General features: G+C 33.6%; 1 protein-coding gene across 5 annotated transcripts in view; it reads right to left on the reverse strand.

Annotated features, from left to right (window-relative positions):
* The window catches only part of TBC1D5 (TBC1 domain family member 5), a 546,696-nt gene that overhangs the window by 470,846 nt on the left and 60,600 nt on the right, over positions 1-15,250 (reverse strand). For all 5 annotated transcript variants that reach the window (XM_060298634.1, XM_060298636.1, XM_060298635.1 and 2 more), the window contains one exon: positions 13,507-13,567. The gene's annotated coding sequence lies outside the window, so the exon portion shown is untranslated. The remainder of the gene's footprint in view (positions 1-13,506; positions 13,568-15,250) is intronic.

Consider the following 15,250-nt stretch of genomic DNA (forward strand, 5'->3'; position numbering starts at 1 on the left):
TGCAGGACCAGTACAAAGAATAACCTGACTATTTTTTAGGCCTACTAGTTGCAAAGCCTCAGCCATTAAAATCAAAGAATGATGAAAATGGGGCTGGTCAAACGGCAGCAGTGGTTCTCTGTTAAATGGTGTCATATCAAAACGATGATTTGATCTTTAGCATACTAATCATCTCAGTAGAAGTAGTTTTTAATTAGTCTGGGAATAATAAAGAAGCTCAATTCTTCAAATATTTAATTTAACAAAAGATAAAGACAGTATCCCCTGGTTAAAGTGGTATGTAAGTTCCAGGTTCCCTGCCACATCATAGAAATCCTTTCACAGCACTCAAAACAATGAGAAAAAGCAACAAAATTGACTTTAAAAAGAGTAATTTCCTTTCCAACCTAAATAAACTTTACACAAAGTTGCCTCTGATTGTGGATTAAACAAGCTGCACTGCCAGCATCAGGGGAGGGTGTGAGGAGATCTAGCAGGTGCTGCAGTTTATCACAAAACCGTCTAAAATAATTGGAAGTGACAACCAGCACTACCACAAATGATTTATTAGTCTTTCACTCAGCTTTTCAGCTTCCTCGGGGCCAGAATAAATAATTTACCAACTCTGTATCTTCCAATCATTAATTCTTCCCTATGCATCCAAACTACATTTAACTCTGCTGGGTTCGGTGGAATAAAACACACAATAGGAATATTTTTCCAGATACAGAATTATCTGACCTTATGAAAAGGCAAATTTGTCAATCAAGATGTACAATCCAGATGTAGAAGAATTTCAGGGCTCAAAGTCAGCAACTGCAGATGAGTTGGTGGGAATAAAATCAAGTGGAAGAGGAAATGAAAGCAGAGCCTAGGGAAGAGCTCTCACACAGATGAGGAAAGGTTTCAGTGACTCTGTGGACAGCAAACCTAAGCAGCCACCTAGCATGCTGACACCAGAGACTTTCAACCACGATGAGAGTCAATTCACTGACTACTTACCATCTCCCCTAAAACTCCCCTAAGTTACAGAAAATATGCAGTCCTCCCTCGAGAAAAAGGTCAAAACTTTAAAACGTGAACACATAGGAATTTTTTTCACGCAAAACGGACTCTATAATACAGGGCAAGATGAGGCAGCTTCTTTAAAACATTTTAGTAACTATTTTGAATGAGTTCAGGAGACAATTACATACACCCTGAAATTCTAAAAAGGAAATACAGGCAATTTTATCAAAGAAATAAATACTCCAAAAAATTCTGAGAGTGACTTTAAAAGGTATGTCCATTAATTATGTAGAAAAACCACACAGAAAGCCAAAAAAATTACATCTTAAATCCATTTCTGATGTAAGCTAGTCTTTGTCTCATTAAATCAGCATCTGTGATTAAAAGAGAGATCATTTTTGGTACATAATGTATTGCACTGTTAGAGCAGCATCTGTTTATTGCACAGCATAAACATTTTTCAGCTTTGTGAAACTACTGATACACAAGAAGTGATGCAGACCTAGCAGTGTATTTAATCTTTTTTTATTCCAAGAAGAAGTACTTTCAGTGAAAGGGTTAATAACATTAATATTCTAATATCTGGCATTCTATGAGGCATATCAAGCTGCTGGGCACACAGTCAAAGAATTTCATAGAGTGACAGCTTTCTCTGCAATGGTTTGAGAGTACATCACAATTCAAATCTTAAGTGTGTAATATAGGGCTAAGTATACTTCTAAATATATGACTTCCACCAAAATATGAAATGCACTAAAATAAGTCCGGCTAATGAAAATTATAATATAAATGTGAATCCAAAGAATGTAATTTAGATGATAAAAGGTTCGAATAATCTCTTAAAAATTCCAAAATGTTCACAAATAAGAGAGTACCATTTTCAAGACTCAATACTTCACTGTCATTAACTGAAACAATTACATAAGGACATGGGCACAAAAGCATATTGTTTACATCAAGCCAAAACACGTAGTACTTACACACAGACCCAGTGCACTTGTTGCTATGGCAAAATAAACCCCCAGACAGCATAGGTCCTAGCCTCCCACAGGTGAAAATAAAAACAAAAATGGTATACCTGGAAAATGTAACAAAAGGCATCTTTTTCAAGCAAATATCAAAAAAAAAAGATAGAGATGTTATATTTTTCATATGGGTCGGAGAGAATAGGAGGATGTTTTTTTAAAAAAGCAGCAGGACAAGGCTCTCTGCAGGCTTCTTTGCAATTGGTTTTAAATGTCAGAGGAACTTCAGCAAGAAAAGATAAAGCAATGCACACTCTAGTGGCACCAAATGGCCTGAGGATGCCGCCTAATGCCAGCACCTGGACACAGTGGCCTAAAAGTTGATGGCAGCTTGTCCCACGTGCTGCAAACCGTGAGCCCGGCAGAGCCACAGGGATATCTGTGGAAAAAGTCTGGGCAAAGTAACCTGACCCTTAAATGCCCATCCAAAGACAAAGACAGACCCAAACTGCGGTACCGGTGTTGTCCTATTAGAGAACAATTAAAATTAATAAACCAGATGTAAAATCAAAAGCAAGGAATAGCTCAGAATCTATGTTGGGTAAAAAAGATAAAAAGGCAAACTGCATAAAGACTAACAGAATATTTCAGTTTAGTAAGAACACTCAATGAACACATGAATGTAGGTATAGTCTAAAAACACGGACAGAAAGGATATAAACCAATTCCAGGGTGATGGTTATCTCTGGGAAAGGAAGGACTTTAAAATGTTTTTTGCAAATATATACAGCAAATGTCAATATAGAAAGTCTGCATGCTAAATACAAGGTTGCCTGATCTATTTATCCTCTGTACTTTTGTGAATACTTGAACGATTTCTTAAATATTTTAAATCTAAGCCATGTTGTACATAATTTGCTTCCTAAAAATTAAAGCAATTTCACAATATTTTTACCTGAAACATGAGGGTCTACCTTTTTAAAAATCATTGCTTTGGTTGGTCTCCATATTCAAAAATTTTTATATTCCAATCTAAAAAAACTAAAAATTCTACCCTCTTTTCACAGATGATTTGGCTTAGTAACAATTTCAAATCATTAGTTCTCAGGAGACTCCACAGTTTATTTCAGACTTGAACTGAGGGATTCCGCCACATAGACCTCCCAAATGAAGTTTAAAACATTCTTCCCCGGCCTCTGAATAACTAGTTTCATCATTTGTTGTAGAGCAAACAGGCTGAAGGACCTGACTCTACTCCTGGGCTCTAACTTCCCAGTGGGAACCTATCACCTTCATTAGTGAATATGTTCCTTCCCATTTTCTCTGTTTATGTGAGGTAGTAAACTTATGTTTAAAAAAAAAAAATTCCTATTAAGTCTTTAGATGTATGTAACGAAACCTTACTCTAAAGAAATCAGGACCACAGTGACAAGCTTTCTATCTTGTATTAAAATTATCTGTAGTCAAATTTAAGTTCAGCCTCATTTCTTTACAGGCCTTTGGAAATTTGACAGGTCATCTACAGCTAAATAGAAACAAGATGCCTCCCATTTACAATCATATTTGTACACAAAAACAAAAGTTTAATACACTTTTTGTCACCACGAAGGAAATATCAAAGATACTGTTAATCTTCACCAAAACTGATCAATATTCTCTCAAAGTAGCAACCATCTGATTTAAAGAATTATTGGCTTGTTATCTTAAACAAGAAATTATATTCAACTTATATTGATGTTTTCTATCTGAAGCGTGTCATGCAATATTGTAATTTATCTCGTAAATCTACTAGAGTGTGATCAAATTCTATCAACTCTGATTGGCATAAATTTGAAACAATGAAGCAATCACATCTGTTAAGCAGTTCTAGCTTGCTAGACAACATTTTAAAAGTTTATACAATAACATAATTATATTTTTCTCCATAAGACCTTCCTGTAGCTGATTTCAGCTTTTTCATGAAGTTTTGTATGTGTACTGGGTTCAGTGGGATACAGAACAAAAGATAAGAAAAGGAGATGGAAGAAGTGTGGGAGATGGATTGACAGAGATGGTTTAAGTATGAACTTCAAACACTCGGAAAAATATTTTAACAAAACTCCAAATGAATTACAAGGTGTCAAGATAGGAAAATAAGTTCATTTGAATAAAAAATATATAGTATATCTAACTTTATCCTGAAACTACTCCTTAAAAATATGAATGTTGAATTTAAATGAAAATACATGGGCATAAAACAAAGAATTCAAACCATGCTTTACGGAACAAAACAATATTGTACAGCAAAATTTACCACCTACCTTTTTTGGTGCAAAATTCCTAATTTTTGAAACTTAAATGATTACTATGAAAACATTATAATAGTATGTATAAAAGTTAATAGGTGAGAAACACAATATTCCAAAAGTAATTCTATGTAATTTTAAAGACTTTTCAAATTAGCAAGTGAACTCAAGGATGAAAATGATTAGGCCCTAAAGATATATGGGGTGTACGGGCTAAAATGACAGAGAAATATTAAAAGTAAAATTTAGGACACTGTTAAGTAACTTCATCAAGTTACTGATCCTACTGCTTTATATCATCATGACTAAGATATGACTTAAGAGGATGTGAACATTCTACTAAATGTTAGCTAATAATAGCTAAATTATTATTATAAATCCCATCTGGGCCATTCATTGACAGTTAATCATATACAATGTTGAGACAGTTCTCATCCTATTGAACTTTGTACTTGCCACTCCTTACATGCATACATCTTCACTCCAAAGTGATACCTCTTCGACTTCCCCTTCATACCAACCAGGGCCTTGTATGTACTCAGTACATATTTGCTGATTGATTTCTTTTAACTTATATGAAAACATGACTCATGAGTCAAACAGTTTAGATTAAAACAATTTTATTCCCTACCATTAAAGTTGAAATTAATAAAACAAAACAATATTACGATCAAAGGAAAACTTCCCAGAAAGAGACAATAGGTAATTCTGATGGTGGAAAGTGAACTCAAGACAGTGACAGAGGTCTTTTAAAGAAATCTTGCGTTAATTCAGATGTTTTCCTTTTGTCTGTGGATATGGCAGGCTTTCACAAAACAAGTATATCTTATTTTCTTAGAATTTTTCAATTTGGAATTACTGGAATGCTTTGCTAACCAAAGATGACAAAACTTTTTTCTCCATTCTTGCTTCTTTTCTATGATTTTGTTGTACTCTCCTTAATATATAAAACTATCCACTAGTCATCTATTTTTTCGTATCCTGTAGATTAATTTCTAATTAAATGAATAAAGAAATTGAAGCTCTCATGACTACTCTGTAATTTAGCTTCAATATAAAGACATTTTTTGATTACCGCAGGATACTAACAATACTAATATTTTATTTAAAAAAAGTAAATCTCCATTAAGTTTTATTTTTTAATCTATCAAACATTCACTGAATAGGATTAAATAAGAAATAATTACAATTCTTCTGATAAAACTGTACTGTTGCTACCTATTATCAACCTCATTTCTGTATTTTATGTTTTCATTCAAGAAACATTATGCTTTGCACATAGGCACTGGTAAAAATAAGACAATTCGTGTTTTTCTTACAAAGATAAGCAATGAACTAATTATTAAAACATGGTATAATATGTGTTCTACAAAGGTTTGTGGAAGGTGAGGAGATATCACTGAGGAATCAGGGAAAGCTTTCAAGAGCTACATCCTGCAAGTTGAGTAAGCCAGGAAAAGAGGTACGGAGTGAACAGCACATACAAAGATCGACTGAACAAAGATTAACCACATGGGTTTATTTTCTCCTTCCTCAAACCCCAAAGAGACCTCAGATTTTTGGAAAATAAATGACTTATCAAAGGAAGTAACTCATAAAAGAACTTATAAAAGACACTGAGGAAAAGGCGAACCATTTTGCCCACAGTCCAGGAACATTCAACTTCACACATCCTGGTGTAGAAAAATGGAAACTACAAGAAATGGAAAAACAGACTTAGCTAACAAACAAACAGGTGGAAGAAAATAACTTCCCCAAACTGAAGGACTTGCTTCCAGAATGAAGGAGTCCCCAGAAAATCCAGTATAAACAATGAACAAAATCCACTCCAAGGCACATCATCATAAAAATTCAGAGACAAAGATTCTAAAAGTTTCCATAATTATAAAAACAAGTCATGCACAGCAGAAAACAATGTAGAAGGGGAAAAAAAGGCAAGGAACCTCTCAGTAGCAAAACTGAATGCTGTGAAACAAAGTCTTCGAAATTCTAAAAGAAAATTATGCTGCAACGTAAAATTCTATACCCAACCAAACCACTAATCATGTCTGACAGTAAAATAAAGACACTTCAACCCTCCCTAAGATCTTTTTCATATAATGAGGAAGTTAAACCAGAAAAAAAGACAATGAGTTGGGATTCACATATAAGGAAAAGAGAAAAGCGATCCAACCTCCAAGGATATCAAATCTTTGACTTTCTTCTAGAACACATGAGAACACCACAGCATAACTCTGAGTGAAAATGGCAGTAGCAGTTAAACAAATAGGAAATAATACCAGAGGAAGCAATTAGAAGCAAGTATTCTTATATTATACACCTACTACACTTCAACTAAAAAAAAAAGGAGCAAGTATTCCTTGAGCAAAGATGCCACTGAAATTAGAGGGAACCCCATGACAACGGCTCTTAGTCTTCAGATGACAGTCTCTACATTACACCAGGATCAAATGACTGCCGAACTATTGCACATTCATCTCTCAAGTTATGCTCACATGCACTATAAACAGTGTCACTTTGAAGATAAGCAAAACCGTATTATACAAAAATGCATGTATACACACACACACACACACACACACACACATTTTCATCCAAGATAGGGTTTAACTGTATTACTTTATAATTAGGTTTCACTTAAAAAGCCAACAACAAAATGAGTGTGTACATGGTTGGTTAGCATTAGTTATTTTTCAAATTTTCACTTATAAAATATCAAAGAAATCAAAAAAAAGATCAAAGAAATCAGAGTAAGCCCATATATTCCTAACTAGAAGAGTGTTTATGCTAAAATATTTAATCCTATGTGAATTGTTGGCTTTGACATTTTTTTCATCCATATAAGAAGCTCCAATCTAATCTGCAAGCATCTTTTAAGCATAAGAGTTAGAAGAGCTATAAGGAATAAGTGCACATTTTGAAAACAGTGGTTCTCAATCCCACCAGATCCAATGCCCCTTTCATTCCCTGTACTGTTCTGAAATGAAATTCAGAGTTAATAAAATCTACACATAGAATGTCTCTTTAAACAAAAAAATCAGGGACTTCTCTGGTGGTCCAGTGGTTAAGACTCCGCGCTTCCACTGCAGGGGGCATGGGTTCAATCCCTGGTTGGAGAACTAACATCCCACATGCAGTGTTGGTGAAGCCAAAAAAAAAACAAAAACAAAAACAAAAAAAAAAAAATTAAAATTAATTCTAAACCATGTTATTAATTAAAAATTTATAATTATTTATTTCATTACATAAATGCTTAGACATAACTACTTAAGAAGAGCAAATAAAACAGTCACATATTTGCATCTATATATAATAAATAAGCTTGGATCTAAGAGGAAAAAGATCACAAGTCATTCTCTGTAAGTACCAAAAAAATGAAACAGGAGAGGTATAAGAGAACTCTAGAATAAAAATTAGTATTGAGATAAGTGATTACAGATAAAAATTAAATTGAATATGAAAGAGAAAGATAGAAATAAGCTTAAATGAAATAAAGATTAAAAGGTCAAGACAAATTACATACTGTTGAAACAGAGAAAATTATGAAATGTGGTTATTAGTACAACTGACCTGGGTTTTATTTCTAGGTGTAGTATCAAAGTAATTACCTATACTAAGGTTGTTACACTGCGGTTACAACCTATCCCAGAAAACCTACCACACTGTCAAGGAATTAAGTCTCTAGTAGTTTAAAATACTACAATAAAGACTATATCCCCCCAAAATATTGCCAGTGGAGTGGGTAAAGAAATTTAAGAAGTTACAGAGAGTTTGTATAATAGATTGCTTATTGGAGATGGTACCAGAGTAATAGCGGTACAACATAAAAATATAACATAAAAATAAATCATTTTAAAATATATTTTTAACAATGCATTTATTATCATTCTAAAAACAAAATTTTAACATTTAGGATGGCAATCATGAAATATCTAAACAATCCTTATTAACTAATAAAATTCAATAATTTAATTTAGATCCATTAATTTAAAATTTAGTTTGTTATTAAAAGAGTCTTAAATATCCTGTTACATATTTGCAACCAGTGTAACAGAGCTTCCAGTAAACTGCATTGCTGAACTGAAAACTTTTAACCAAAATACCTAGTTAGAAATGCTATAAATCAGGAAGTGGAAGAAGGTGTGAAGTACATACAATTTTGAGAGAATTTCTTTATTCTACTTAAGATTCCCCTCAACACAAACTTCCCCTAAAGTATCAGATTGCTCATGTAACATCTTACAAACAACTGTCAGTAATATTACATACTGAAGTATTATCTTTGAAGAGAGTTTAAGCAAGCAGACATTCAAAAGTTATGTGGTTCTCAGGACAGTTTTCTGTAGTCTGAGACTGTCCCATGCATTGCAGGACACCTAGCATCCCTGATCCCACCCATCAAATGCCAGAAACATTCCTTATAATTATTGTGACCAGCTAAAGTACTCCTTAATTTCCCAAATTCCCCTCATAGGGCTTTACCACCCTTGTTTGGAAATCATACTCTAGAAGTCTTATAGAAAGAAGCATGCTATGGTACGGAACTATATGAAAAAATGTGTTTCAAAAACAGAAAGAAACATTTTTATCAATTATACTAAAAATTATAACTTGCAATTTTATCCTCTTCCAAACATTCTTTCTTCAGCCTATATTTTTTGGTATTGTGTACTAAAGCTAACTTAAAGAGATTTGTTAGCCACTCTAGAACAGATGTATATTCTCTTTATATGTTTTTTAATAGAAAGCTTTCCTATATATGACCTTTTCAATACTCCAACTTTTACTTAGCTGAATTAAAGTCAAAAATAGAATCTAATCAATAGATTGTACATGTATAGGCATGGCATGCTTCTATAATTTCATTTGTGTGATTTTATTTTCTATTTTTGTTGTTGCTGTGTGGTTTGGGTTTAGTGTTTCATTGAGCAGCATCAATACTAAGGTGGTCAACACTAAGACACTGCGTTTAGTCAGGACAGGATTCAGTATTATTAAAGACTGTTATGTGTCAGTATTATCTAGTGCCCTAGGAAATCCATGCAGTACAAGAGTCCCCTTTTTTACTCTGCAAACTCTAAATTTAATAAGGTTCTATTTAATTAGTGCAGGATTCAAATACACGTTCATGCCAAATTTTGCAACCACACGGGAGGTAAGGGAAAGATATTTCAAACACTTACATGGGAACAACCTTAGGCTGCTGTCTTAAAATATCAGTGCAGGATGCAAACTACTTCACAGACTATCCACATAACGGATGAGGTGTGAAAGAAATTCTGTGCTTAACGTGACCTTTGGCTGTACTTTTACTTGTCATAATTATAAAGGAGGTACTCTCAGAGCCAACACATAAGCTATGTTATTACTCTTACAATTATAGTAGTATCTCGCCAAGTGCTTCATATACTGTGACAAACTCGAGGCAAAATATACGGAAGCTCTTACCTTTGTTACAAGGCCTAACAGGCCTTGCTGAACAAAAAGAGTGCTGCTATTATACATACGTATGAATAAGAACTACTGCATAAGAATTTTTCTTTTTAATGTTCATTAAAATACAAATATGCCAGTGTGGTTACCTAGTTCAACTTAACAAGTCATCTATTCTCTAAATGCAAAACAACTTGAAATTTAAATTTAATACCTAATTGTGACTTTACTAAATACATGTCAAGAAGGAATTAAAAAGAAAACTATACAAAAACCAAAAACCTTTAAGCAACTCTCTTCTACAGATTCCTATTTTCCCACACAGAATTTCAGCAAGGAAAAAGAGTTGTTTTCAAAAATGCTTTGGCATGATTTTTTAAGGAAAAAAAAAAACTACTGGATCATCTAACATAAAATTATAAATTCTGAACATATAACAAATAGAATTAGTTTTCCGTACAATGTCAAATATACCATTTATCAGAAGATTTACAAAGCAAAACAAGTATTAAAAATCCTGCAATGTATGATACGAAGAAAAACTTTACAACTATATACTATATTATGACCAACTTTGCCATACTCATCTTTCTGTTCCCAATAGTAATACCTCCTCTTTATTTTCACCTTGAAAATAGGTTCCAAAAGCTGTAAAACATCAGAGTCACACTTCATAAAAGTCATAAACACAAACTGCCTAGGTTGGCTAACAAAAACACATAAATACTGGCCATAAAAGACGTTTGTTTTATCATAAAATATTTTTTAAAATATTGCATGTGAATTAAGATTGCTCTTAAATATGCATTATAAACACTGTTAGGGACTACTCAATAGGAATCTGAGATGTTACTAAGGTGACCAGAGGTCCCAATTTGCCCAGGATGGTACTAGTTTACGCCTATTGTCCTGGCATTCATACAGATGCAATTATTTATGGCACTCACACCAACATCACCCAAGATTTGACCTAACAGAGCCCTGGAAATGGTCTTGGGCTTAAGAGTCAAAAGAAGTGATCTGAGCGTTAGACTTCCACCAGGCAAACATTCAGTCTCCCTGAGGCACAAATTCTTCTTCTGTATTTAATTCGGATCCACTATACAGGATTATAAGAAGAATCAAATCAGAAAATTCAAGAAGCTCAAGTACTACCTACTGTTTAAAAAAGATGACCAAATGAAACACAAACTGAATATACTTAGCAAGTTAAGTCTATCAGAGATATAAATAACTACAGTCTCCATAAACAAACAAACAAATGAAAACAACTCAGGTGAAAAACTACATTACAGAATTGTAATGTAGCATAATTACATTACAGATTTGTAATGTAATACAACAAATAAAACTACATAAAACTACATTAAAACAACAATAAAGCTACATTACAGAATTGTAATGGGCTAAGAAGGACCTTCGGGAGTCACATTAAATGAGTCCCAATTCCAGCACCATCACTTACTGTCAGCTGTGTGGCAAAGAGCAAGTTACTAGGTCTCTGTTTCCTCATTCATAAAATGAAGATAATAACTGTACTTCTCTCACTGGAAAGAGTAACAAATAATCCATGTAAAAGATGATGTGAGCACTGTGCCTGCACATAATAAGTGCTCACTAAATGCTAGCTACTATTATGACAATCTCCATCAACATCTCTTTTCAAAAACAAGTCCTAAGAAATTATTCAGGAGACAATTTCACATATGTGTGCATGTGTGTGTGTGCACATATGTGTATCTGTATCTTCCAATTAAAGATCACTTGGATGACACAGCTACATGTTATAGTGTGGGCTGGGTATATTACACAACTAGTATAGGAGGTCTTATTCAACATTGGACAAGGTAGCTTTTTTCTCTGAAAGAAGTCCACAGTGGCATCCTGAAGCACACTTTAAAATAAAAGTCCATATCTAACAATATCTGTGGCTGTTCATCTAGAGAACAGAGGAGTCACAGATATGTACAATAAACACATTTTTAAATCCATGTATATAAATCAAATGAAACCGCTTCCTTTAAGGCAAGCATATGAAGATACTAAAGCAATATCCCAATTAAACGTTAATATAGTCAATATTTCAAAATAAGAAATTTGGGTTTACATATGCACAGTTTAAAATTCTATAGTGAGGGCTTCCCTGGTGGTGCAGTGGTTGAGAGTCTGCCTGCCGATGCAGGGGACGCGGGTTCGTGCCCCGGTCCGGGAAGATCCCATGTGCCGTGGAGCGGCTGGGCCCGTGAGCCATGGCCGCTGAGCCTGCGTGTCCAGAGCCTATGCTGCATAACGGGAGAGGCCACAACAGTGAGAGGCCCACGTACCGCAAAAAAAAAAAAAAAAAAAAAATTCTATAGTGAAACCTGTCTACAGAGGTCATTTTCCCTATATTTCAACAGCATATAGTTCAACTTGAAATGTACAACGCTGCTTCTCTCTGAAATGTTAAAACTGTAAAGTACACAGTAATTCACTGCAAGCAAACACAGGAGAAAGGCTATGTTGTACACATGATACCCTTTAACCCAAACAATTACTTTAACTTATTCATTAAACCCATTCAAAAAGAGAACACTAATAACTTGTGCTACCTTACGAAACAGAACTAAGAAATACTTTATTTGGTTAAAAACAGAAACTTCACATAAGAGAATTATTAGGTAAAGACAGAGAAATTATAGCTGGCATTTATAAAAGACCTTGTACATTTTTAGCTCATTAAAATAAAGTGGTATAAAACTTTCCATAAGAGATATGGTATAAAATAAGTATGTCACTAAGACTGATATAAAAATCTATATAAACATCATGCTGCTTTCCAAATATACATATAACAGGTATTTAAAAAAAACAAAGGGCTACATCAAATTTATATCTCAGGAATCCAAATCTAAGTTGGACTTCATTTCTCTGAGCTTTCCTAAAAATATTCCAGTAGTAAAATAGCTTTGCCACTAAAAGAAAATAACTAAGACTCCATTATCTATTCTATAGGAAGTAAGAAATACCGACCTGCCATTTAGAGATACCAAGGATAATGTGGACTGAGGTTTATATGTTCTGTCTCACTTTACAGGCTATAGGCTATATCATTAATTTGTAAGTGACTCTACAATAAGTATGCACACAACAAACAAATATTCTATCATGGGTAACCCTAAACAGGTATATTTAGAACTAAACAAAGCATAACTGAAATTTTATCACTACCATAAATTACTTTTTAAAAAAATCCCTGGGCATTGCAATGAATATACTTTTGCCTTAGAGCTAATACTTTAATTTTAAAGAACCACAAAGAAAAAAATCAAAACTAGTCAGTAACAATGCAGCAACTAAAAGCAATAAACTCAAAATTAAGTTATAAATAATTTAAAGCATGTCATGAAGATGTATTAATAATTCATCAGATAAATAATTTACTAAATAATCAAATAAATAAATAATGAAATACATAAATAAATCAGCAAATAAATAATTCTGCAAAATAACCTAAACAATAAGTCACCCAAACAAATCACAAACCTACAAAACTACAATGATTCTTTGGATTCTGATAGTTTTAAATAAGCAAATGTACATAAACTAGATCAATCCTTGTTAGAATTAGAAATATTTTTCAATGCTATTTGTAAAATCCTCATCTCAGTACATAAGAACACATTTTCAATTTTTAAAAGACTGCATAGGATTAGTTCTTATAAATTATTAACATGATTATAATATATCCTCTTCTATATTTTACATATAATAACTCTGCCTAACATATTTTCCCCCAAACAACTGGATACTTAAAATATTCTTAATTTACAGTTCTTTTTCAAAGCAATACTTACAGTACAATAGTGCTATAGTCTTTCTGATAGCTCTCCTATCTTCACCAAGTCTGGAAATTTTCTGCAAGGAATAGAACAGTTAGAATAAGCTTAATTATTATAGACAGCATTTCATTCACTGGTGAACAATGCTTTATAACTCTACATGTAAAGTAGCAACGGGAAGTGGAGGTTATTAGTTGTGAACTTTGTCAAGTTTTTAGAAGTCTTAAGTGGACTAAGCACAAGCTGATAGAGGCCTGGCTTCCTCTAATGGAGCTGTTACAATTGGAGGGATTTCAGATGTGAAGACAAAAACTTCTGAAGGTCAAAGCGACTGGCTGACATCTAATGCTATCAACAAATGGAGAAGCTCACAGTCCCTGAAAGAACACAGGAGATCACTTAACCGTTACAATGTGAATGCTGTGACAACCTAATGGGAGCACCACAAAGAGACAAAACACAACTGACCTCATAAGTCAGTCTTCACTTAACATTTATTTCAGGTTTTTATCCACCCACAGTATAGTACTCTTGAAGTCCATAAATAGCAGATCCTAAACTGTGATAGCCTTTCCCACAGAAATAAGAACTTTGTAATGAGTGTTTGACACTTTCAAGGGAATAAATCCAAACAGTATAGCACAACATCTGAAGAGAAAGAAACTAAAATTAAAATATTTTGATAATCTAGCTCAATGAATTCTCAAACAACTTAGGCAATATTTTACCTATTTCACAATCAAGGAAAATGAGGCTCAGCAAGAGTCTGTCTGTATGCTGCCTGCGGTCCCCAAGGGGCAGGAAGATTCTAACTTTTTCTACACCACTTCACGTGAAGGGCCACTGAACTACAGGCTCCTTCAATTTGAGCCCACCTTAAAAATACAGCAAATCCTAAAGATTCGAAAATTGGTCAGAGCAATGGTTTTCAACTGGGGGTGATTTGCCTCCCAAGGGACATTTGGCAATGTCTGGAAACATTTTTGGTTGTCACAACCAGAGAGTATTACTGGCATCTAGTGGGTAGAGATCAGGGATGCTGCTAAACATCCTACAATGCACAGGATAGTCTCCCACAACAAATAATTATCTGCCCTAAAGTGTTAATAGTGCTGAGGGTGGGAAACTCTGGGTTAGCGTAAAAGGTCTTTCAGGGCTGTGCAGTTTTCCTGTTATAAAATAAGACACATTTGGTTCAGGGATATAAAGTCTTTTTTTATGTGTGTGGAACACCCTGGATAAAAATGTGTATACTGTGGAGAACGGGTATATGGGAACTCTTTGTACTTTCTGCTCAATTTTTCTATAAACCTAAAACTTCTCAAAAAATAGTCTAGTAACTTTTTAAATGTGTATCCTTCACTTCTTTCACCAAAGTTATGAGTAACTGTCTTAGAATCAATACCCCCAAAATACGTCTAAAGTTATAAATTAAAATTTTTTTTAATTTCATTTGTCAAAATTCTTCCAATAAAGTTAATGAGAGCATTAAAAGTCACATTTATGAACTAACTCTGTCTAAATGACTAGCCAAGATATCTAATAAATATTACAAATTCATAGGGCTTTAAGAGATTATTTTGATACACTACAATTAATAATCTTCAATACTTAGTGATTTCTTTTGCCTAAAAGCTGTCATACATTTTCTGAAATATTTGTGGTAATTATTAAAATCATTTGAGAACAAAATTCAGCAATATAATTATCAAAGAACTCCAGAAAATACATATCAAATATTTCCCTTTCAATGCCAATT

Source organism: Globicephala melas, chromosome 4 (assembly GCF_963455315.2).
Source record: "Globicephala melas chromosome 4, mGloMel1.2, whole genome shotgun sequence".
Classification (NCBI taxonomy): domain Eukaryota; kingdom Metazoa; phylum Chordata; class Mammalia; order Artiodactyla; family Delphinidae; genus Globicephala; species Globicephala melas.